Below are 26885 nucleotides of genomic sequence, written 5' to 3' on the forward strand. Positions count from 1 at the left end.
GCGATGTTTTGAGAAGAGATTGTAGTTTAGCACATAAAATATTTAGATAAGGCACTAAAGATGTTGTGCTCAGCTTCCCAGAAACACAGAGGGCACCTGACAATGCATTATTAACAGCTTAGAAGTACAGTGGTGGGAGGGCAGGAGAGTAGAATCAAGAGGGATGGAAAGCTTATGTTGGGTAAAGAGATTTTGTAGGAAGCACTCCAAAGCCTGGGCCTGGAGGGGAGTGAAGGCAAAGAAAGCTGGTGACTTAATAGGAAAGAATGCCCAGCCATTACTATAGCAATGAAGAGTGCCTGGGAGGCATATTCAAGTTGCTGAGGGCAGAAGTGTCAGAGAAAAGGATGCCTGAGGGGAGCTGAGAGGCTCAAGGAACTGATAAATGAAATGGGAATTGGGAATGGATTGACATCTTTTCACCTTTTCTTGCAACCAAGTAATTATTGCCCTGAGAAGGCCAATTTGAAAGCTTAGGGTAGGCTTAGTCTGTTGCTGAATACCTGTCTCCCAAACATGGGCTGTAGTTAGCTTGCTCCCTGGGAGCTCTTCCTCAGGAATAGATACTGACTACTTCCTCCCCAGTCTACAAAAGCCCTCAGGTGCTTGCTTTGAGCAAGAGTAGCCCACTGAGTAGTAGCATAAAATAGCCAGTTAAGTACCTCAGTAGATGGGCACTAGAGCCCTGTATGAGAAGAGTCACTACTGCTGAATCACTTTTGTGCTCCGCAGTAAGACCGGCCCGTTGGCAGGACTGAGTCAGGATTCCTGCACTGCTGCTTTTTAGTGTGCCAGTGTGTGGATGGGGGACTGCAACCTTGGGAGCTGCCAACTAGCAGCCTCCCTGCATGATAGATGTACTTTAAAAATTAAATGTCTACTCTAATTTCCCAAGTCTGTCTGAATGAATGGCTTTCTCAGGAAAGACTTCATGAGGTTTTTATGGAGCTTGTCTCATTTGAAAGCTAGTGACCTGGAGACATGCAATATATTTTTGATTAAGTTAAGCTGACCTCTACAATCAGAATGGGAAGGAGAGAAAAAACCCAAAACCCTTTTGTGCTTTTAAAAGGAAATGAAAATTTTTAAAGCTTCTTGAATATGTAAACTTAACAGAAGTGCAAATCAGTAACTATTCTTTGAAAGGCTCTATGAAGAACCTATGTCTTCCACTATTGCTTAAAGACAGGGACCTTAATACAAAGTACAGGGAGTCGGCCAGATTTCAAATTTGTAGCTTTGAATGCCAGATCTTTTAGAACCAATGTTTTGTACGTATGATATCCTGCCCTTCTGTTATTATTGCCAAATGCTTCCATGACTAGATCTGGAGAAGCACATTTAAGGGGAAGGGTGTATATTTTCATATTGCTTTATTGCTGGGAAATGAAATATAACTCGGTGCGGGTATGTCTGGCAGAAGGAAGGAATATGATGGAGAACTGAGCTGAGGGAGAGAGAGAGATGTGGAGTGCTGTTTGATTACCCCCAAATTCTGGTTTGCAGCCATAAGCATACTAATAAAATAGTTTCTCTTAAGGTTACCAGGTTAAAACATTAAGGTTAAAAACATTAAGGTTAAAACATTCTCAAATTTTTGGATGAACCAAAAAGAAGAGATTTAAGTATGTTGGCTCTGTATCCTAGCTTTTCAAAGATTTTTAAAAATGCACGGAAAATTAAAACAAGAACAAGTCAGGTTAATGTCATGCACATTTACTGAGCGTATGCTCAATTCTCTCACCCAGGTCACTAATGAAATAAAAGATGAGCCTGGACAGATCAGTGCTGGGTCCTGCTTCAAGCATCCCTCCAGCTGGAGAGAGATCCACTGACAGTATGTGTTCTTTGTGAGTGATTTTTAACCAGTCTGATACTCATCTTACAATGATTTCTTCAAAGCTGTTTCTGTAGTTATCTGGAACAGCATCAGAGGCCCTCACAGTACATGCTTCCCCTGGATCCTGTCAACAAGGGATTTTTGCTACACTATTCTGAGTGGGTGTTGACAGGACAAGATGCCATTTGTACAGGCTGGGGCAAAGGATGTTTCAATAATGGAGACAAGAAATCATGAGAGTCAGCATGAAACCTTGACTGACCAGGAAACATTTAGAGATGCTGCGCTGAAAGCTATGTGTAAAGCCTGTGTGTAGCTGGGTTGGAGTACCATGGGAACGATCCCAGTCATAGCCGCCACTTGGACCATGGGCAGGATGGCGATAATATTCAGAGCGATTGGACAGGAGGAAGTGAGGGAGTCTTGAAGTACAGGGAGATGCAAAGTCTCATTCCAAAAAAGTTGAAATACATTCTTGAAATACAATACTTAAAATACAAGTTGACAATACATTCTGACACTTTCAAAATAAAGTAATTTCATGTATGTATCATGAACTTAGGCAGAATAGATAGCAAACAATTTCAGACAAAAAGGAAAAAATAAGGGAGGAGCATTGTTTTTAAAATGCTGTTTTGTTTTAAACAAACTTTCCTTTTCTTTTTTCCATTTTGTACAGATGAAACTAGTTTGTCAAAGTGTTCCATACAACCTCACAGTTTGGAGCCACCTGAAATACCTTTTCTTTGGCAAATTGACCTTTTGTTGAAATTGCTTTAACTTGATTTGACTTCAGCCCTCAACTGCAAGTGGGGACTTCCATGAGCTTAATGATGCAGGGAAAGAGGAGGATTTGGAAAATAGCAGGGGGTTGAGATGGAAGATAACATAGTGGGAGGGATAACAAAAATATTAAAAAGTTTTTTATGGGGAGAAGGTGTAAGAAGGAGAGCATGAGGGTACATGGGATAAGTATACATGAGGGGCCTGATAAGTAGAACAGATAATACCTTTCTCTATGTGGAGAAAGGTACAGGAAGGCAGAGCAAGGGAGCAGCTAAGGCAATGGAGAAGATCTGTAGATGCAGTGAGGATCCTTTCCTCCCATCTCTCTTCTTCATTATTTTATCCTTTCTTGTGCCCCACACACTCCAGGAATCAGTGAGGCTCCTTTTCTTTCCCTCTTCATGAACAGTTCATTTTGCTTCTTGCAGCAAAACTGGCTCCAATTGTAATTATTTCCTGGTGTCTCTGTGCATTTACCTATGCCTCCCAGCAGGGCCCTGTGTTTGGCTTAGACAGACTCCCCTACTCTCCTCCTCCCCCAGGTGATGTGGCTCCCTATAAAAAAATTTTCCAAGAGGTTTTTAAACTTCCCTGCAGGGTAGGTTTCTTCTTTTGGGCCTCAAGGCTTCATGACAACACACTCACCTTTGCTTTTAGAGCAGTTTACGCTGGCTCTGCTCTTTTCTCTTCTTTTTGGATATTCTTTATTCAAACAGCTCCTGCAATATGTATCATTTCAATTACCCTGGAGGTTTACACAGTGCTTACAATGAACTGAGCTGTGCTTCCAACTTCTGCCCATTATATTCTGACAAAGAAGCTCAGAGGCAAGGCTGTGTGACTACTGAACAGTGTGTGAGGCAAGGTTCAAAGGGAAGGAGCTTATATAATAGTTACTCATAACTCTTTTCCCCTTTCCACGGTCTAGCTCTGTCTTTTAATATTGAAATTCAAGCTGCAATCAGGGGCTGAGAGACTTCATTTTAGAAGAGGTTTTTGCTAAAGGTAATAGGGAAAATGTAAATAGGCTGTTTGTTTGTTTATGCTCCTGGACAGTAAGAACATAGGCAATTGTTATTCCAAGCATTCACTAAATACATTGCAGATTTCTTTTTATAGAAGATTTGTTTAACCAAAGATTATCCAACATGCAAAAGACTGCTTCATGGGAACTTCTATATCTATAAGGCTTTTGGTTTGTTTCAGTGCTTGCCAGCTCCTCAACCCTTGTCCCTTCCCCATCAAAGTCCTAATCATAACAGCCCTAAAACCCTGGGAAACTGCCCATTGTAACCAAAGGTTCCATCTGTTATTTAAAACCAGAGGAATAACATTTGTTTGCTACAGGGAAACTGGTAGTGTCCACTATGACTGGCAGTCCCTAAAAAAAATTATGCACTGCACACAGATGGAACATCTCCTGCTTTTAGAAATGAGGATTCCCCAGATGGGTGCCTTTGAAAGCAATTTAGTGGTGCTCTACTCCTTACATTCATCAGTGTGTGCAATCTGGTTACACCTTGCAAGCACACCTGGCTGGGAGAGAGGATTGTATTATAAATGCCTAACAAAAGGATCTCCCTTTCCTTTATCTCCTCCTTCTGCACTTACTAAGCTAATTACTTCATTTTTAAAAAGGGAAAAGCTCTTCTCTCTTCATCCTTCACATGCCTCCCATCTCTCTGGCTTGATCTTTGAAGACTGTGCTTTGACTGTGAAATGACAAGGTAAAAAGCTCACATTCACTTTCCAGTTGGAATTCCAAGGCTTGATTTTTTTCTATCCCAGCTTTCAGCTGTTAGTCGAGGGTCAAACCACTGTAGACAAAAGCTTTCAAACTTCAGAAGGCATAATTCAGCAAGATTGGCCGAGGTGCTGATGGAAGGGAGGTCTGACCATGTCTGCCTATGGTTAAGGATGACAGTGCAGATAAGAACATGGTAATGGATGCAGCCTTTCACGTTCTAACACCTCACTTGGTCAAGACTACATTTTTCTCACCTTGGATGATCATTCCCCCAGATATCAGGGACTTCGGCAGAGGGTCCAGCTTCTCTGATTACAGCTATCAAAAGGAAAGTAGTATAGGTACAGCCTAACATGGCTATTTTTGCCTTGAAAGAATAATAGTCACTCTGATTTTTTTAGATGTCTGAAGTCTTTTTTTTCCCATGTGCTACTGCCTAACTTACTGATAACTTCACCTGGGGTGGGACAGACCGCCACGTCCTTACAAAAAACTGCCTCTTCAAAATGATATTTTGGGGAATAACAGCAGGAGCAGCAGCAGTCAGCTCAGCAATAGCAGGTGTGCCAATGTTGTTCTGAAAAAGCATTGCTTCTTCTCTATTAACGCTTGCATGCCATCTCTTGCACAGCTTGAATGGACAGGGAAGAATTAATACTTTTTATTTAATTAAAAAGCTACTGAGATAGCAAACAAATTCAGCAAGCAGCTTTTCCTTAACTTCAGAATGAGTTTTTATTACTGGTGATATTTTTGTGAGGTCTCAAAGCTCTGCTGAATTTAGGATCTATCTGGAGTCCTAATCAAAGAACGGGATTTCATGGCTTATACCTTCCCTTAGGACAGGACAGCCCAAAATCGTGACCTTTGGTGGGTTTATTTTCCAATCCAGATCTATGTTTGGCTGTCCCTCCTGTCTAGGAGGAGACTGCCCACAGCATTTTAGGCTGTCATGAGCCATCATAGTTCTGTGGTAGAGGATGTCTGTCTCCCATACTGACAGACATTTAGACTGTATTGCACATGCACATGCACAACCATTATTTGTCATTGCTTTTCCCACCAATTACTTGTCAACCTTTTACCTACCGTCAACCCAACCTTGCAATCAATCCTTCATTGTTTTTTCACTTTTTTCTTGGACTGGAGGGTTTGAATGTGCAAAAACTGCAAAACCAGGGAGCTGAAATGACAATCCTTTAGTTCTAAAAGCCATAACTACCCGTAGCATCTTTTGATGTATACTCTCTTAATGAGTAAACACCTACTTAGCAATGCTAGGAAAATATATTTCCTTAGCTCCATTTTGCAGCCACACTTATATCCCTTATTGTTCCTTGTTGGCATGCTGCCCATAATGTTGATCTGCTCTTATAGAATTAGCCAGACCCTCATAGACAGCATTTCCCCCTTCACTATACATGCTTCATCAACACAACTAGATATCTAAGTACAGTATCCTTTGCTGCTGCCTTTCTGCCCTTTCTTCCTCAGACCACATAAAACCCATCTGGCAGAAACTCTAAAATTACTTGTTCTGTGAAGTGAAATCTTTAAAGCCCTTCAAATATCCAGCGTATGAAAACTTTTCTTTATCCCATTTAGGATTACAGCCAAAAAAAAAAAAAAAGGCAAGACAGTTCCTTCCTTGCAAAGAAAATAGTTATTAACCTTCAGGATAAAGGCAGATACAATTCCAATGATGGGCTTTTTTCCCAAAGGAAGTGTGGGGAAGGTAATTGCTGAGGATAGCAACAAGCAAGTTGTAGACGAGCAACAGCTCCCACAAAGATTTGTCACACTTAAGAAAGGGAGTAAAATATGCATTCTAATGCTGGGCTACTTTGGAGCTACCAGAAATCCTAGTTTGCATCAGTGATTTGCAAATGGTCCCCCTCCTGACAGTGTGTCAAGTAAAACCTTTGCAGTTCAGCAGTTGTAGCTGAATTTGGTGACTTTCACCAATATCTAAGAGGCATGATCTGAGAAGTGTTTGAAGCAGAGCCTTTTGGATTATGTTTAAGTTTCAAGTCACTCAATATTCACTTTTATAAGAGCAATATATTCATATATTCAATATATTCATATTACTGGCTTTCACTTTGTTATTTTTGTACTCATTGAGACATGACAAGGCTGATTAGAGTCAGTGGTCCAAACCCAAATGTCAATAAAGTATCAGAGGGGAGTTGTAAAACATACCCTGTCTGAATACTTTGAAAATCTTTGGAGAGAAGGTTCATACTGCTTTGGAAAGGCAAACTCTTGTGTTTCTAGCCTCTTACATCTACTCCATATAAACTGTGTAGGAGCAATTTGCAGGACATGATGGAAAGGATAAACAGGCAGAACAGCAGGATGATTTGCCCAAAACCAGACATCTCCATGAGAGCAAAGAGAGAATATAAAGAAACACAACCTGAACCACATATGCTAATAAGACAACTATAGAAAACAGAGATTCAGTGACATGAAGCTTTGTAAGGTTTAGAGAACACATTTTACAACAAACATGTAAGTCAACATAAGTTTTAAAGTACCTTATCAGCATCTAACTTCCTTTTTCTTGCTATTCTTCAGATTTTGCTGAAACTCTGAGCCATCCAGGTTCTCTGCACACTTTTCTGCTCCCAACGGTGAAACTGGGGAGCTTTGCAACCAGAAGTGGTTCCTACCCTTGGGACTTTCCCCCACTGATTTCTCTTTGCCTGTTTGTTCACTTCAGCATTTGCAGGTTTAGGCCTGTGAGCTGTTCATTTGGGCCCTCATCCTGCTGCTGAAGCCACTGACAAAGTTCTTTTTGGCCTGAGGACTGGTATGATTCCTTTCAGGAATTAGGAAGAACAATTCATCTGAATTCATCCAATTCATCTTGCATCCCAAGAACAGACAAAATGACTCAGTCAGTGCCTTTTCCAGAGACGAGAATGCGGGTATCCCACATTGCTGACAGTTCTTATCCTTCTGCCTTCTCAGCTGCACACAGAAACACAACAGCAGCAGGTAGACTCCCTCCCCAGCAGAGGAGAAAGGGTTAAATCTTAGACAAACCTGAAAGGAAATAAAAAGTTATTTCAAACATCTCTAATTGCTGCCCCTATCATGTTACTAGTACCAAAATAATGCCACTCTTTGCACTGCAGCAGGCCTTGCACTTTTCAGGGATTAATTCATTACTATTAGTCTGGTGGTGCTCATTTTGCTGAGTCAATACTGGGCCACACAGATGCAACTACATATTTATCAGTTTTCATTATCCTGTTTGTGGATTTAATCGCATATTTGGGCACATGCAAAGTTCTTAGCCTCCCAAATGCTCCCTATGTGCTGACACAGGCAGAAGAGCTTCCTATAGGTTCCTGCAGGAACTACTGGGCTCCGAGTTGTGCTGATCTTGTTTGATCTATGTGGTTGCTGGATGGCCTCAACTAAGCTTCTTGACAGCTCATGTGGAATGAAAAACATTGTCAGCAGGGCTGTGCTCCCGAAACGCAGTTTCCATCAGACCAAGGAATGACACATTATTTTCTCTTTCCCAGTGATGAGGATATCACAAAAAACAACCTACTGCTGCATTTCTTATTTTCCAAGATCAGGTAGAGAATAGGAAAAGGGTGGGAGGAGTTGAAGTCGGAGAGGTTTGAGTTTTTCTTTGCTTTCATCTGTCCTCAGATATCATTCACCACTTTGGTGAAGAGCATGAACTGCCAGCTGGTTTGTGTGGCACATTTGCACGTGCCAGTGGTTGCTGCAAAAAATGGATGTGTTTTCTTACGGAGAAGCAGCCTCAAGGGCAGCTGCTGGCTGTTAACTGGGTTTCCAAGGCAAGCACCCTAGCTCTGGAGTACCCTAGGGAGCAGTCTGAATGTGCATCTGACCTCACTGCAACATGCACTGCTGCTGCAGCACACTCACAGAATTACTCTCCAGAATGCTTGTAAATATGGTGTTTCCTGATTTCTAGAAGACCTTGAAAACACTAGATCATGCTCCAGCCATCCAGGGAGGTTCCTCATCCTAGGCATTAACCTAGCTGTGGTGCAACCCCATCTCTTTCTTACAGTGGGACAGGGAGGGAAGAAGGAGGCTAAAGCTTTGGATCTAGTGACTTCAATATCCTAAAATGGAAAAGGCTGATGCAATATTGTTTATTTTAACTAAAGGTATTTCCATGGCCCTTATCACTGCAGCATCTGAGCCAAGGCAAAAACTCTACTTTCCTGTCAGGTCTGCAGGGCTGGAAGCAGACAGCTGAGGGATAAGTGTCTGGTGAGTGGATGCAGCTGGAGTTCATTAACCTGTGAGGCCCACTGAAGCATGCAAAAGGAGGAAGAGGAAAGGAGTGGGTAGTGGGGGAAAGGGTTGAGTGCAGTCCTTGTGTTTTGGTGCAAATGGCATTTTTATTGGAGAGCCTGTCTTATCTCTGAGAGGCAGGAGGGTCTTTTGCTCTGGTCCTTTAGGCCTTTTTCATCTGTTTGTGAGGCAGGCTGTTTCTCACCTATTGGTAGTTCCCTCAGTCCTGCTACATCCACCTTGAAGAACATGGAGCCCTGTGAGAGCTAGTCTATGCCCTAGGAGGAAGCTGAGATCTAAAATGGGGTGTCCTTGGTTTGCAAGGTAACTTGGCCCCTCCAAGCAGAGTATTGTGAAGAATATGTCCCTCAGCATGTCCCCAGGCTCCGTTGGAAGAAGTTATTTTACCCTGCAAAAATCTGTGGGTTTTGTGAGGAACTGATAAGCATGAGGCTAGTTTAGCAAAGAAGTTTGTGTCAATTTCTCCCTGGAAGAACAAGCATTCTTTTCCCTACCTGGCAATTTACTTGAGAGCCTGTTCGCTCTGTCCTTCAGAGTCCTGTGCAAAGATCTCAGCCTTCAACAGGAATAACCTTGCGAGGAAGAGGCTTTCAGGAACAGCCTGGGCAATTTGGCTTCCATCTTCTCTTCTGGGAATGCTGCAGTCCTTTTCTCCTGAGGGGTCTCTCGCTACATGGTTTCCTGGCCTGGAAGGAGTCCGTGTTCCATGCTGCCAAAGGCAGATTTTTCAGTGGAAAATGCTATTTTTGTGGGTAGTCTTGAAATCATTCCACAGAAGTAGCTAACCCAGGCCTTGACTCTTACATGACTGCATTCTGCCAACTGCTGTTTTTATAATCACCTTGTGTAGTCCCACTTTCTTGAGACTTTCCTCCTGTACCTTGTTACGCTAATTAGCTGTCTTGGCTTGATTTGGATGGTGAAGTCCTGCTTAGTATGTGTGCCTTTCCTAACTTACAGTTTCTATCACTGGGGCTTTCTGGAAGGAAAAAAATTGTCATACATACCGGCAGTAGATGAATAGAAATTGCTTCTGCATTTAAAAAGCTATTGAGTGGCCCTTAAATGCCACTAGAGAGAGGTACTGCTATGTGGTTAATAAAGATTTGGCGGGTGGGGAAGGAGAAAACCAAGAGATATGAGTTCACTTCCTGTGTCAGCAAGTCATTACACCTCTGTGGGCCTCAGCTTGCTTTTATGGAATGAAGATGCAGTTTTCTTCTACTCTGTTTAGAGTGTGAAGTTAGATTGTCAGTGCTTTGGATCAGGGACTATATGCATTTATGTATAGGCATGTAAGAGCCCGTGGTTCTGGATCTTAGTACAGGATTATTACAAGTGTAATAATGTGAGAAGCTGTCACAGGAAGACAAGAACTGTTTCACTGTGATATTTGCAGCTCCTCTGAATGTCCCTACCACTAGCCCATAGACAGGGAAGACCTGGTCTTATGATGATCTGGCTAAGTCTCATTTCTACAGCCTACCAGTGGGCATCGTGAAAATGCTTTAGACTTGGTGGTCACTTCATCAAAGAGAAAAAAACAATGCTCTGTGATTCCAACAATCAGTGATACCATGAAAGTGGTGAATTTTCAACAGATAACTGAGGCGGTTTGCCACAGATTTATAGGCTGAAATGGGCTTTGTACAAAACAGCCTGACGAATAATACAGGACAAAGAAAGTATACTCTATATATTTCTTACTAGCTTAGAAGGAAGACTAAATCCACCAAAATCAGTTACATACCACAAATCATGCAAAGTCACAAAGTCTGATTTTTAAACTTAATAAATGTAAGAATGTTGGCAGTGTTTCATGTTGGTTTTATCTCAAGTAAAGGATTAACTGTCCACCAGCAGCTTTTGCAGTGTGAGTCAGGAGCTAGTCTGAAAACCAGGACTCCGGGCTGGCTCTGGGCTAGGTACAGCAAAGGCTCTGCAACTTGTGACTAATTGGGGCACAGCTACCAGTATTTCAGCATTTGTCATCATACCCATTTTTTAAAACATCTTTCTCCATGGAAAACACAAAACTGTCCATAATCCACAGGGATTTTTTTTCCTTTTTTTTTTAAAAGCAGTGTCTGTCATAAGCCATTCTGCCTTTGTCTTAATCCTGAGACCTCATTTATCCTTCTGCTCACAAAAACTGTGACTCATCAAAACTGGTCAGCCCCATGGTCTTGACTCTGAGAGACAGAAAAGAGGGAAAGAGCACTGAAGTGTACAGAGCTAACCTTTCCCCTGGTACCTCCTTCCTGCAGCCGTAATCACTGGTTTAAGAGCAGGGTGTAGCAGGGCCTATAGCTGAGCTCCCCCTTCAGGACACCGCTTCTGCACCATTACCATCTCGTAGGCTTGTTTAATTAACTGGGGAAGGTTTGGCATTTTATTACCTACCCCGTCTGCTTTATCCTTTGTATATTCTTGGCATCTTGAGTTATGTCTAATGACATTTTCAAATCCAAGCCACCTATTTTCTAGAAAAGTGTTTCTCCAAAACAATGGCAATTTAAAGAACGTTGAAATTGAAAGAGTAGCAGTTTCTGCTCCCATAACTGAAGCTTACTTTTTTCTCCATGGCATTCATTTCCTCTTGAAGGGAGTCACGCGTATTTACTTGTTTATTTCTGTCTCTCAATTGCTTTTTTGGCTTGTCTTACCACCCTGATCAGTTCTGTATATTTCTAATTAGTTTTCAGACAATATTTTTGGTTTTGATTTTTTTGTCTCGATCTGCAGATACTTGCTCCTGCATGCGCCCAGCCTTAGCTTGGGGTGTAGAAAATGCAGCTGGCTTCTATGAAGAGAAGCCATCCTTGCACAGGGAAGAGAAGTGCAGCAGTTAAGGCAAAGGTTGTGAAAGCATGCTCAGCGTGTCTTTCAGTGTGGGGTGGCTGATTGCTTTGTAGCTTGCTTCTCCATAGACTTCTCCCTGTGTCTGCTTATTTTTCTTTTTCCTGGACACTTGTGCTTGACATTGTCTGATATTCCAGAGACTGGTCTTTGAACAGCTGCCAGCCACTCCCCTGGGTACTGCCTTGGCTTTCTTGTGCTATCTGAAAAACAAATACAAAACGATTAACAGGAAGATCAAAATCACTCAGTGCTTTTGGAATCCCTGAGAGGAATCTGTCTGGCGCTCAGGTACATCCCAAGGCTGACTGGCTCATCCTCCCCTCCCCTCCCCTCCCCTCCCCTCCCCTCCCCTCCCCTTCTTTCTCTTCTCATCCACTCCAATTTCTCTTTGTTCCACAGAAGATTGTCCCCCCCGCCAACAAACCAATATCAAACTTTATGCAAGCTGATCAACATCTGCTGATTACATTTTTGCTATGTCTGATCAATGGCTCTGCCATGGCCCAGTGAACAGTCGGGATAGGTTGGTACCACATGCCTTTCTGCTACTGGCCTATTTGATGATGATCAAATACCGTCCATGCCTCAGTTTCCTAATCAGGAAAACACTACTTATCTGTTCTGGGATCTCATGATAGGGAGAATTCTAAGAGGTAGTTATTTTTAGTTATGTCAAGTGGGTGACATTCTAGTTATTGTACAGATGGTGAAGATTGTTTTACATAATGGTTATTGAGATTAAAGGTTATTTCTTTTTCCAACTAATAATTAAGATATTGTAACTTTTTAGGACAGATAAAAATTATATCCACCTTCTAACAGAAAATTGTGTTCTAAGAAAACCGTTTGGAGGGGTCTTCTTTTCCTATTTTTTTCTTTTTTTTTTTTTTTCCTGTGTGATTCAGTTATATTGTGGAAGAATACTCATTTTTTCCAGCAGAAATGTTGTAGCCTTTTACAACAAGTATCTCTTATCAACTATGTCTTTACTTTGTCACTTTTATCAAAAGTCTTCATGAGGGAAAAATACAAATTCTCTCCAGTGTTTTGTTTTGACAATTTTTAGTAAATCTGAACTCGGATCATTTGAAACACAACCATTCCTCACTCCTTCAAGCTCGATCCTATCGGGTTTTCTTGACCAGTGCATGGAAAATTTATCCTGTGAATTGCACAATGCTGCACTTCAGTGCTCCTTTTAATTCTCCAGCAAAACTCCATTTAACTCACAAAATATGGGGTGATTTTATTTTAAAAGCATTATGACTGGGGATCTCATTTATGCTGAGACACAGTCTGCCTAATTAGAGCTGACTGAAGTGGTGGGGAGGTACACATGAACAGGTTCCTATTGCCAGAAGACATCAAAGAAGACTAGGGACCCAGATTTTCCGGAAAAAAGAGTGTTGTGGCATCAGGTCCAACCTCCTTCCTAAGATAGGTCACTCACAGCACTTCAGCAGGCTGATATCTTCTGATGGAGCTACAGTTCATCCTAAGAAGATGCCCAGACTTGTTTTAGGATCTTCAAATGATGGGGAATATATTGTATCCCTCACTGAGACTTCTAAATGTAATGTGGTTAGAGGCCATTCTTATTTCAGCTGACTCTGGCCCTGGTGAATTTTTGGTTCTCTGGTCTCTTTTTAGTGGAATATTCTTTCTTTTCATTACACTGGTGGAACAGAGCAGGCAGGACAGTGTCACAGTTATAGGAAGTATTGTTGTCATCAGCAGTCAGGACCATTCCCATGCAGGAACAAAGACCTTGGGGTGGACTTAGCACAAACAGCAGCAAATCCGAGAGGTATTTTTCTAGTGAACTCTGTTGATGGGCTGTCACATTTTGAGCTAGCTGTACCTGCTTGGTGGCAAGGGATCCATTTCTGGGTATGCAAGAGAGGAAGAGATTGCACTAGGCTATTACAAGTACAAAGGCTAAAATGATTTTTCTCACAGCTAGCCATGCCTGGGATATTTTGTTCTGGGCCCAGCATAGCTATATGGATATCTATATGAACTGCAGAGAGCATGTACATCTCTGCATGGGTGAGGACAGCTGGACATAGACTTCTTTACTTGCATGAAGTGACTTGACAAAAGGCAGTTGCACTGGGCTGCTGCAGAGCTGGTAGAGTCAAAAGACATTTGCTCAGGCTCAGGGCTGGAGAAGTATGGAGACTGGAGACACCCAGGTAGTGTGGAGGAGTACATGAAGAGGTTTGGTCTGTCTCACCTTTGTAGACATGACCTAAATGGACCTGCAGGCTAGCTGAACCACCAGAGGGTCCCACTAAGCACGTTTTTCATGTAGGAGCACATCTTAAAGCACTTTCCTCTCCAAACCTTGCTTCAGTCTTTCATCTTCCAGGTAGTAGTCTTAGGAAAGCCACTTGGGAAAGTTTTCCTTTGCTGAAGGAGTGGATAGGTGTATTCTGATGGCATTTTGGTACTTCTGGTTTGACTGGGACTTCTCACAGATGGCAGTTAAGATGAGATAAGATAAGAGTGAATATAACAGCTGTGTGAAATGCTGGTAGTGTTGTCCACAACCCTTTCAGTCTCCTTTGTTTAAGAGGAAAGACCTAAGTTGTCACAAACTTAAGCCAAGACTGTTAGTTGTCATTTTGCTCCCTCACTCTGCTTTGTGAGCAGTGATTTGTGCTTGGCTGGCTGTTTCAGATGTAAAGCCTGCTGAGTTTCTTCCTGGCACATCCCGACACGGTAAACAAGGGAAAGCAGAAGCAAAGCTTTTCCTGTGCAGCCAGCTGGAGTGCCTGTGCTTTCTCACTTCGTGCATTCTTAGCCTTGACCCCAGAGTGCTATCCAGTTCCCTCTGTGTCAGGTTCTCCTGAAAGCTGTGATTTCCTCTCCTGACAGGCAGCAGGAAGATGAGAAAGCTGTTGGGCAACCTTTGCTCTGAGAGTACTGGAGGGTTATTAACAAAGCATGCATGACAGGCAGGGTTTAGGAAATACTGATAACATCAGGAAGAGGGAGGAAAGTAAACAGTCCAGTAGCTTAGGGTGTGTTTGTCATTTTAAAATTGGCCCAGGCTAGCAGCTTTATAAGCTGTTCTTTCCCTTGCAGTGTCACTGTCACAGACTTGGTGCTGCATATGAGGTCACACCATTTCCACCAGCAGCTGAGATGGATTCAATACCTTTAGCTGGGACTCTATTCTGAACCAGTCCAAAGGTTGGAGAAGTTTTGGCCTGGTTTCAGCACCACACAGGAGAGTAAGATGATCCAACTTACTCTGTCCTCAGATGTGAGGGTGTGGCAAAAGGGAAGAGTCTTTATTTACACTGCCTCATAGCCACTGCAAGGAGAAGCCACCTATTTTACAACGGAATCAAGGCCAGGAATAGAACTTGTGTCATTGACTTCCACTAACCTGGCTTTGTAAAAGCCAGTGAGGACATTTAGCTGGGAACTATGAAATCACATCCTCTGGGCAGTTTGCAGCTCAGCTTTTGAGATAGGCTTTTTCTAATTATCACTGACAGGCAGATCGAGGGTAAGATTATACATTTGAGTTCTTGTTTTTTCTCTTCTCTCCCCTTCTTCATATCATGTGTCAGCTCTAGTTTCCAAATACATTTCTGTGTCAAAGCACTAAACTTCATCCATCATGAGCACATTTGTGCAAGTCCTAATAAAATAACCCTGCTGCCATGTCTCTCTGGGAAGGTGGAGACTCCAGTCATAATGTAACATGACAATGGATGCACCATGAGGCTGCGTAGTGAGATTATATCTTTTCCATTTGTGCAGGAACTGTTGTTTAGTATGGCTTGTCAGTCTGTCAGATAAAGGCACACAGCCATCTATGAGGAATTATTAATGAAGATTCAGACATTTTTTCTGCTGGAAACGGATCACTTCACTCTTCATCTGGCTGACTTTTTACATTAGAAAACTAAAAATAGCCCAGAGTTTATAAGGAAAGACCTTCAATATCTGGCAGGTTTTGCCTTTCCTTTCTTGTAGTCCATTCCCCAGAGGAAGGTTAAATACACAAACCCTTTTTCTAATGGTTTGAGCTGAGCATTTCAGAGCCATAAACGTGAATACATGGTGTGCATCTTTGTCTGTTAAACATATTCAGTCCACCAAGCCCCCTTATCATCCAAACAGAAAGCAAAGACCAAAAAATCCCTCCAGCCTCTGATAATTTACACTTTTGAGGAAAAGGCAGGTTAAGAAAAAGAAGTGCTACTCACACCAGCTTGAATAAACTTGGTGTTGCCAAATGCTGTACAGCTTTCCCCACTTTTCCCTGCCAATGCAGCTCAGCCCCTTTCGAAGCAGCCCTGCTGTCACAAAGCTGGAGCAACGTCTGTCCCTTGCACCAGGACGTGTTGGGGGACGCCAGGGGCAGGAGAAGCGTGCAGGGGGGAAGAGTGTTACACAGGCAGCTGTCTGCTGATGACCCACATTATTGCTTTATGACTTAGAAAACTCATTTCTACAGATGACCTTGACAGGGCTTGCCTTCTGGCTTTTCAAAATAAATGGCTGAAACCCAGAAATACTATTGTCTGTTAAGGTGGGGTTTTTTGCTTCCTCTCCCCCACACATAGAGGGTCCAGGAGCTATGGACCCCAGAACTGATAGGTTTCAGATGCCAAGGGAGAAAGTCTGTGTAGTTGTTTGTAGTATCTTCCCATTTTCCATCAGGATGATAGTGAGATACTCAGCTGGTGTGGATGAGCTGCCTTTTCCAACAGGCATATGCCAAAGGCACCAGAATAGGTGTGTAACACAATGCCACCTTCATAAATGGGCAGTGAAACTCCCTGTATACACATGTGCGCGCGCATGTGCGCGTGCACACACACACGTCTAGTTCAGAGACCACATTAGAAATGGGTGATTCATTTTCCCCCTGTACTTCCTGGAGGATGGAATACAATTCATGTCTAAATGCACAATCCTCAGGGGTGCCTCTGTATTGTGTGGTGTGAAGCTTTCAGTGCAACAATGGCCAACACTCTGAAATCCCAAGAAAGGGAAAGAAGATCAGACTCTTCTCTCTGCCAAAGGATCTGAATGTGGTTCCACACACAATTTAACATAACTAACTGATTCTCTCGGATATACTGGCGCTGCGTTCTACGCTTAGTGCTTTCCAAAACCAAACCAACAGAGTGCTCTGCAGTGTGAAGCAAAACAAAAACCACAAAATGTTCATGTGTAGTCACCAGACAAAAATTTGCTAAGTACCAGCAGAAATGAGGAGTTAATGGGTCCCACATGTGGCAGCTAACCTGGGCTTTATAAGATTTTCCATGAGATTTCTGAAAAAATTTCTATAGCAGCAAATGAGATCAAAAATCCATTTTCTTGTTAAACTGGACAGCTAGCATTCAGGCAGCATTTTCTTCCATAGCTGAGTCTATAAATACAGGCTAACAAACTTGGATAGGATTCCCACTCTGTAAAAAAAAAACAGATGACAGCCTCTAGTATTCCTGAGCAGTAAGATACTTAAAGTTTTAATCAGCTTCTCAGCAAGATAAGATCTGAAATAGTTCAGAAAATATTTACCTTTTAATGCGTCTTGTGGAGATGTAAGGTTTTACAGTCTTCCTAAATATTTTTGTATTTATATGTTGAAGTTAGACCACGTGCCTTGCTTCTTGTACAGTGTACACATAGCTCCCATTAACTTGATGAACTTGATGATGCCTTCAACAGATGTTCCAGTGTTGCCATAGCACTGGTGTTTAATCCTTACTGGGACGGATATGCATTGTATTGGACCGTACAAAGCCTGAGGAGGCTGGGTTTGGTTTGGTTTTTCCCTGTTCATTTTAAGTGTGTTCTGAGCAGCAGGGATAAGAAATATTATTGTTTTCATGTGCTGACATCAATTCTGCGAGAAAGGTCAAACCACTGGAATTCTGTTTACCATTGCATAGGAGAAGGATCAGTAGGCTGGGTCTGAAAACTAAAAGCAACATGTTTCTCCCAACGATTGCCTGGAGTGCAGATGTGCTGGGGGATTTTGCTTGTGTGATTTTAAGGGCTTAGGCTGGTAGAAGTAGCATTTAGGGAATTTTGAGCTAGAACTCCTGACAAAGAATGTCTCCCAAGGCAAACTGGTAACAAAAACACTACAGGCTGAAGCAGCATCTCTGTCTTTTGGTATTCATGCAGTTTCCATGCTGGCATTCAGAAGATGATTGTCTCTTCCTCGGCCATTTCCATGTTTTTAACAGAGCCTCAAATGCAATTAGGAGGGCTCTTCAGACCTTCCTCACATGCCCCCAGGAAAGCTCATCAGTATAGAAGCCAGCGATTACCTCTAAGAACAGGACAGAATTGCTGTTTCTCTGAGACCGCTTGCGGAGCCTGCTTTAACATTTTGGGGGGACCTTTACCCTCTATAGAAGTTAGAAGTTTTAAAAGTATCAATAGATAACTTGCCACATAATCATATTCTCAGTTTCTTCTGACTGAGATTCTGGGTAGCTTCATTCATTTCTGTCTGTAGCCTTCTACGTGATCTTCAGGTGGAAAGTGCTTAAAAATGCAAAGTGTTACTGCTGAAGAAAAAAGTCAATGAGAAAGATGAAGAATGCAGCAAAGTGTGAGGGCAAACTGTAGGTGTTTATGTGGGAGATATTATCTTGTTGAGTCACCCAATATTACAGTCTGAGATGGCCTTGGAGATTTATCTGTTCCTGTATGGCTTTCCCAGAAATAAGTAATAAAGGTCTGGGCAATTAAAAGCAGCCTACAGCTCTGTCAGAGGGGAGACAAATGGAAAGAGAGAAAGAGAAGTTCTGCGGGGTAAGAGATGCCGTGATGACTGGCAAATCTGGAGAATCCTGTGAGACAGTCCTCCATAAAAGTCACAAGGACAGCCAGGAAGGCCAGCATGAAATTGCATCAGCAGGTGATGTAGGAGGAATATATGGGCATAGGTTTCCCATATCTTGCTGTCCTGTGAGGGATGCACCAAAGGGCATGTTTGTCACACCTCCTGGCAAAGCCATGTGGTGACTTCAGTCAACATGGGAAAGATAGCTCAGAAGCTGAGGCCAAGGGAACAGCAGTCTGTTTGTGGTGTGAGAAAAGCTGAATCTCAGACTGCATTAGTATGCTAGAGTTAGCAGGCTAGTCACACCTTTTGAACTGCCCTGGGACTGTAGGAGGAACAGGTTTCTTCTGTGGCAGGCAGAAGACCACGTCACTGAAGTGGCACAAAACACTCAGTGCTGTAACTGACTGGAAAGACTATGAGGTGAAACACTGAGAAGCAAACCCAGGCAGGGAGCAGGCCCAAAGCCAGACACAGTGGGTGCAGTCTCACAGGATGCATCCCACAACACTGCAAAATGCAAATACTGCATGAGCAACAAAATGCAGCCTCCCACTGGGGTGCATGAGCCAGAGTTCCTGGTACTGACAGCAGTGGTGGCATGGCGAGCCACCACTGAGTGATGCAAGCTTGAGCTAGTGTCTCCAGTTGAGCCTTGGGAAAGCTTCTCCTGGTGGACGTGCTTTTTTGGGTTCCCCAGTTTGGGGTAGGCTTTGGTATTCCCCCAAACACTCTTTGTGGGAATTAGATTTCTTCTAATGTGCCTGAGACACTTCCCCTCCTTCATAGACATGGCTGCTCCTCAGGAACATGGAACCTGTCTGGGCATTTCTATCCCTCTTTGAATTGGCAGACAAGAGAGTTTCCCTTCTCTGATAAAACCCTTGGCCAGCTTACCTTTGGCCAACCATTGCAATTAATCCAAGTCTCTGCTAACTGATCTATTCTTTAATTATTCAGTGACCCTGGCAGACTCTGTTTGTACAGAGGGGGAAGAAAAGGTATGGGAATTCTTTGGTTGGGTTTTTGTTTGTTTGTTTGTTTGTCTGCTTGCTTGCTTGCTTGTTTGTTTGTTTCAGGCTTGTTTTGTTTGAGTTTTCCCGTGGACAGTAGCCAGATCTTTGTCCAAGGCTGTCTATATGTGAACAGGGCATCACCAAGACTAAATAACCCCCATTGTTAGTCTTCTGTCACTATCCCTTGGCACATAGGTCCAACTTGGAAACAGAGAGGCAGCAAAGAAAACAGATGTTGAAAATCAAATTTGCAGGCTGACAAGGATACAGAAAGATCACTGTAAAAAAAAATGTTTCCTGGATTATCACAGCCAGTGGATGGAGAAACCTATGCACTGTAAGTGGAAGAAGATGATACTCAGCCTTCAGCATTTCTCTGTTCAGCCTTTACCACATTTGTGCTCCTGCCAAATCCTGTTACCTCTTCATTTGCAGTGATTCTGGAAACTATCCTTTCCTTCTGAACCTGACTGCAAAATCTTTGAGAGTGTATCAGGGACTGGGCATGATGTCTTTCGACATTTGTTATTGCATCTTGGTTCATCTTTGTGGATCAGCTCCGCCCCAGTGTACCCCCTCAGCACATCTAACATCGCGGCAAGCATGGTGCATCAGCTCAGCAAGCTGATGGGTATATCATCTTCTGCTCTTCCAGCATAACCTCATCTTTAGAACTATATACATTACAGCCAAGTGCAAGGGGAAAGCAGAGCTGGAGGGGCACTCAGCACTGCAGGAGGGTGTAGAAATGGCTGTCTTTGGGTGTGGGAGAAGGATCAGTATTTCGGAGGGCTCTATAGTGTCTTTAGAGGCCTGGAGAGGAGGGAGGAAAGCAGGCTAAACTGCATGTGGCCAGAAGCTGTGCTGTCCCACTGAAAGTATTGTCGGTGCTTGTATGTAACTGAGAACCTGTTTGGCGATGGAGACAGATACGAAAAATGCTGGAGGAGAACAGGCTTTGTGCGTCTGTCTGCAGAGCAGCACATGCTCTCACGCTGGTGGACTGACAGTGAAATGCCATATTGATACCAGACAAGCTCCAGATGCAGAGCAGCCCAAGGCCAATGGGGGAGGAGGTTGAAATGTAGGACGTGTGAAGAGTCAGTATGATCCACCGAGATAATGCAGAAATTCCATCTGACATCTGAAATGATGTAGCCAGGAAAAGATAAGGCTCTCCCTAGGAGGAGAGACAATAATTGTTTTTTAGCGTAACAGATCAGAGATTAGGCACTCCGGTCTGTAATCTGCCATGCTGGAAACAGTAGCTTCCTGTGCTGATGCTAAATATTTAAATTGAAGACTGCAATTGTCCACAGCATCCTCCTTCATTTATCTCTAGAGAGAAAGGATTAAATTTCCTTCCAGCTTAAGTTAATTTTGAACTTGGAAACACTGCTACTTCTTTCTTCTTTCTCTGATCATTTCCTTATAGATGAATGGAGGAGACTGGGTAAAGCAAACCAGAAGGAGCAGCAGAGGCTCTGCCAGCTGGGGACATGCGGGGGGACATGATTTAGGCGGGCTTGCTGCTGACCTCCTGAGAGAGCTTGTAGTGATGTCTGTAGCATCCTACTCTCTGGTGTAGACAAGGAAAAGAGAACTGAAGACAGTGACTAGCAGGTCTCCTTTTCTTCTCATACATCTTCGCTCCAGTTTTGTTTTCCCTCAAAGTGCTATTACTGAGCAGGGTGCTATATAACACTCAGCTTGCTATATAAAGCAAGAGAGCCAGGGAGCTTTAAATGAAAAGTAGTTAGCCCATTTTGTTTTCCCCCCCTCCGAGGAAGCAAGCAGAGCTTTGGTCTGTTTTTACATCTGCTTCATGAGTGCACTGCATAGACCCCACGCCCAGAGACATCTTGCAACCCCACCTCCTTCTAACACACCAGCACATGTACCAGCATAAATGCATAAGCAAAGAATTGGGTTATTTTCTCTCTATGAGGTGGATTTATTTCCTCCCCCTACTGTTCCCCACAAGCCTCCCGACCCTTTTGCCCCCCTTTGGCAGGCCCCTTACACTTGTACTCTGGAAAAACAGTAGTAGCTAACATTTGTGCCTTTGGCAATAAAACCACAGGCCTCGCAAACCCCAAATGGCAAAAAGACATTTCCATTCCAATCCCAGTTTTAAATTAAACTGTAATGAAAAATCAGCAGTGGCAGCTGGGACCAGAGACAGTGATTGTCTTGAGGAACAAAAAAGGGGAAGGAGGAGGAGAGAGGGAGAAACTGCAAGGAAAGCTCAGCCTGGTAATAAAGCAGCTGGTAAACCTTCAAGTAAAAAGAAATTAGAAAAACAAATCTAGCAGAGAGGGGAGCAGAGATGCCTGTCCTTCCGCACAGTGCTGTAGAGGAGGGCCACAGTGAGCCGTGTCCCAGGCAGGCCGTGGGTGGGAGCTGCGTAGTCCTGTGCTGACATCTGGAGAGGACGTGTGGCAGCCGGGGACTGAGCTCATCACTCCTGCCCCAGCCCGGCCAAGTGACACCCGCCTGAGCTCCATCCCAGCCGCAGAAAGACCCCACAGCTCTCCTTGAGCAGTGACACACATGACACTTTATCTACCTCTCTAGACACATACAGGCAGCCACAAAACACAGAACTAATGGGTAATGCTGCTCCAGGAGTTTTGGTAGGTTTTTCAATGAAGAATGAAAAGCTAACCATCAAAACTCTCAGGTTTGTTTTTCATGTGTCGGTTCTTCAAGAAGTCGAAGTTTTCTTTGGCAAGCAGACACTTTATTTTGTCCCAGTGGGAGGCTAAAACAAGGAAGACAGACCAACTTTGAGAGGGATGTGGGTCTGCAATGTGAGATTTGTTTGAGGGTTTGGGGTTTTTTCCTAATAATGTATACAGCAATTCAGCCAAAGACCTGACAAATTTTCCTGGCATACCTTAAAGAGACAATCACAAGAATATAGTGCTACATCTCATCCTTGTGGACAAAATTATAACATCCATGAACTAAAAATGAATTTATATTCTTTCATTTTTCTCTGTTGCTATTATTTTTTGTATTTCATCACCCCTGTATGAGACTTAAGGGTAAAAAGGGAAGAAACTTTTTGCTCTAAAAAATTTCCAGTGAGAGAAAGCAGGCCTGGGAAGGCAAGTAGAAGTGCAGAGGAGTGCAGTCACTCCAAAGCACATGAACATTTCTAAGAGAAGAACTGAGGTCTCTGGAGAGTCAATTCAGTGCCCCATGCACAGGACTACACAGCCTTTCCAGAGCCTCTGCCCCTCCTGGGCCCTAACGTAGATCTGACAGGGTGAGATTGAAGGGTTTGTGGTACTTGCACGCAGCACAGGTAGGTGCCTAATTCATTCAGACAGACACAAGCGTGCCTGTAAGTTAGGTGACAATGCACTGCAAATAACGGCGCAGGGTCACATTGCTCACTTGCCTATACAGTTTTGCAGTCAGCACACACAAGTACAGGAGCTACACATCTGCATTTACTCTGCCAGGCCTGAATACAGTCTTGATGCGAGTTGCAAGTTTTAGCCACATTACTTGTAGACCATAGAAAGAAGTGCTGATTCAAAATAAATTTGTACTTTTGTTATCTTTAATTTTTAACAGTACCCGGAAGATAAATGAGTTGCTAGCCAAGTGTTCTCTTTAGATTGTTTGTAAGATACATGGTCAACCTGGTACCTGAAATTAAGATCCCAATCCAAGTTCCTCAAAAATAGTTAGGTGCTTAAGTCTCTTGGAAGTCCCAGAGTAGTAAGCACCTGAGTATTTAGGGCCTAAATTTCCAGACTGCTGAACTCCACAAGCTTTTTCACTGAAGTTGTAGGAAAAACCCTTATGTATTTAAAAATTAGGCCAGTTATATTTGCATCTAAATAAGAATTTAGAGCCCACATTTAATTCAGAGGAACTGTGCACCTATTTAGAAAAGTCTCAGCCTATCTCTGCATCTCAGTTATACTAGATGATGGTAACTGCTGTGTGTGTCTACCTGTAGAACATGCTTCAATGTATGTGGCAAATAAAAGGGTGTTGCTCTATATTTTTGTGATTGTTTGCAAAAAGCTGTTCAGGTTATTTTGTTATAGGATAAGGGAATTAGATACCCAGCTTCCACTGAACTGATTGAGCTTCATTCAGTGGCAGTCTTTTAGGGGAGGAAGAGAGAAAAATTACAGATGAGATTTCAGAATCTCTCACCCCTGTATCCTATTCTCTTATCTCCATCACAAGACACACAGGCAAACCTCTGTTCTCCTAGTCAGCTTCTCCTCTGCTGGCCTCGTGTGCATACATGGGGTGTGGTGTGGGTGAGGGCAGTCCTGCTAAACAGTGTCTTGGCCACCACACATCCTACTTGGCTGAAACGCTTATAATGCAGATGCTTCATTCAGCTCTGGGTGAGCCTCTGGCAGTGTGGATCACTTGGAAGTGCACACAAGAATTGAGATGTCTGTGAACACTTGATCTAAATGATCCCAGCACCTTGGGCCTTTCTACACAGGGGACAGGCTTTCCCCAAACACTGCATTTCTCATAGGATTTTTAGTCATATCCTAAACCTCAAACAAAGTCTTACCTCTGCTTGCTTCTTTACTCAAATTGCTTGTGTTGGCCTTAATGTTGCTGTTACTGTGCTTACAGTTGTGGAGGGGGGAAGAGAGAGACATTCAGTCAAGACCACAGCTATATTTCACAGCTGGGTTTTTCTCCTCTGTTTGCTTTTTATACAAGCCATGTTGGGATATTTGCATGATAATGCGCTTTTTAAGGTGTTGTTGGATGGGAATGGGTCCTTTTTGTTTGTACAGTGGTTTGAGCCTTTCACAGTTGTGCACTGGCCAGAGGCCAAAATTCTGCTCTGTTCTGTGCCAGTGACTTCCACTGACTCCCAGACAATACAGAAGCCATGGGAGCTGCCTATGGCTGTGTGCATCTGGGGACAGAGCTTAAAACTCAATCAGTGACTTGCTAATTCTGTACAAAGCTGTAGGCAAAGCAGTTTCAGAAATCAAAATAAACTCCTATGAAGACTTGAGGCAGATACAATCTGTATTGTTGCTACTTTGGTGAACTTTTGCTTTTCAGACACAGAAACTTGGTTATTGAGACCAACTCTGAGGGACCACAACTGGTTCCTTATAATTATTTTCTGTTGTGGAACCTCTGTAAAAAAAGAAATAGTATGAGATTTCTCTGTGAAAGGTTTCAGAGGGTTTACAGACCCTGAACCATATCAAAGAGGTTTCTGACTTGAATTCCTGAGTTATTTAAATTACAGGAGGTCACATCTGAGTCTGTGTTACTTAAAAGATCTAGTGGGCAAAGCGTTTTATGCTGTGGAAACAACTTAGTGCACATACAAACATTCCTGTATCTTTTGATCTATGCATAGGGCACAGAAAGCAGCACAGCTGTGAACTAGAAGGACATAGAATAGGAATAAACTTGGATCTGTTTGTAGTTCTATCAAAGCCAGTGGCAAATGTCCCATCAATTTCCCAGAGATCAGGTTCAAGCCTCCATGAGCACAGCAGATGATGCTCATGCAGTGGAGTGGGTAAGCGACATACCCCAGAAAGTAAAGTCTGGAACTGTGTTGCATGGAAGGTCACCATTAGAAATAGGCTTGGGATCTCCGAGTGCTGCTGGCTTTCTGCTCCATGCCCAAACCAGAGACCATCTCTCTTAAAACATTCCTCCACACGGGAGAATCATAGATTTATAGCACATACATTGAAGAAGGGACAGTTGTGAAAATCTGTTCTGACCTACTGGAATTGATTGTACAGATCTTTTATCTGGTCCTTGAGTGAGTCAGCATATCCTTACATAGCATGGAAAAAGCCCTTTCATCTCCAAACCTGGCACTGTAAGCTATTGGTTATATGGCTAGAAAGGAAAGGCTGAGCCTAAAGCTCACAGGCTGCTCCTGGCCTGTCATCTGGAGTAACTGAAAGCAGCCCCAACCCCAAACCTTCTGTTACCACTGCTGACACAGTCAGTGCTTTCAGAAAATCAGAGAATCACAGAATCGTTGAGGTTGAAAGGGACCTCTGGAGGTCATGTGGTCCAAACCTCCTGCTCAAGCAGGGCCACGTAGAGCCAGTTGCCCAGGACCAGGACATGTCCAGACAGCTTCTAAGTATCTCCAAGGATGGAGACTCCACAAACTCCCTGGGCAACTTGTGCTAGTGCCCAGTCACCCTCCAGTAAAAAAATGTTTCCTGATGTTCAGAGGGGACCTCCTGTGTTTCAGTTTGTGCCCATTGCCTCTGCTCCCGTCACTGGGTACCACTGAAAAGAGCCTGGCTCCGACCTCTTTGCAGCCTCCCTTCAGGTACTTAATGTACATTGATAAGATCCCCCTTGAGCCTTCTCTTCTCCAGGCTGAACAGTCCCTGCTCTCTCAGCCTTTCCTCATAGGAGAGATGCTCCAGTCCCTTCATCAACTTTGTGGCCATTCGTTGGACTCTCTCCAGTATGTCCCTGTCTCTCTTGGACTGGGGAGCCCAGAACTGGACACACTACTCCAGGCGTGGCCTCACCAGTGCTGAGTAGAGGGGAAGGATCACCTCTTTTGACCTGCTGGCAATACTTCACTTAATGCAGCCCAGGATACCTTTAGCCTTCTTTGGTGCCAGGGCAAATTGCTGGCTCATGGTCAACTTGGTGTCCACCAGGACCCCCAGGTCTTTTTCTGCTGAGCTGCTTTCTAGCTGGGTGGTCCCCAGCACAAATACTGACTCCTTCCATAGGAATATAGTTTTGTTGAAGCATTGTTGTTTGAAATCCAAAGCCCCATTCTTCCCCACACCCAAGTATGCTGGGACTGGGTTTTTTTGCTGAAAACTGCCAAAAGAATTCAGCTGAAATTTTGCTGGAGACAGTTGTCTCTTGATCGAGGAGAGAAATCAGATGGTATTTTAGGAGCTCAGAAATTAGCTCATGTTCTTGCAAATCCAGCAGATAACAGCTTGCTCAGTGCCATTCACACAGCTGTAGGGGAGAATATTAAAAAACTTTCAAATTCTATTTATTAAACTTGCTAGAAAACTTGTCAGAGGAAAAAAAACCTCCTCAGCAACTCCATTTCCCCAGCTTATGTGAGATGCCATGGTAGCAGAAGAAATGTCTGCAACTTTACCGGAGGAAGAGAAGTGTTAGAGTAATAGAGCAGGAATTAGGGCTCCTGACTCATTCTGTCACTGCCTCGGATTATTTCTGAGCAGCTCTTACCTGAGCAGATCCAATGACACTGCTGCCTGACTCATTCAAGTAATCAAGATGACTGAAAGCCTGATTTGACCTGAGTTTATCTGACAGTGATGCATGATAACAACACCTGGCTGTCTTGCATATAACAAGTGATTCTGGATAGTTAAACTGTTTTGAGATCTTTTGAGTAAAAAGATCTTTGTAATTACAAAGAGCTCATATTTTAGCTACCCTACACTGGCAAGTTCTTTGTAAAATACAATTTTAATTGCTTTTTAAAAAAGATAT

Source organism: Aptenodytes patagonicus, chromosome 6 (assembly GCF_965638725.1).
Source record: "Aptenodytes patagonicus chromosome 6, bAptPat1.pri.cur, whole genome shotgun sequence".
Taxonomy (NCBI): domain Eukaryota; kingdom Metazoa; phylum Chordata; class Aves; order Sphenisciformes; family Spheniscidae; genus Aptenodytes; species Aptenodytes patagonicus.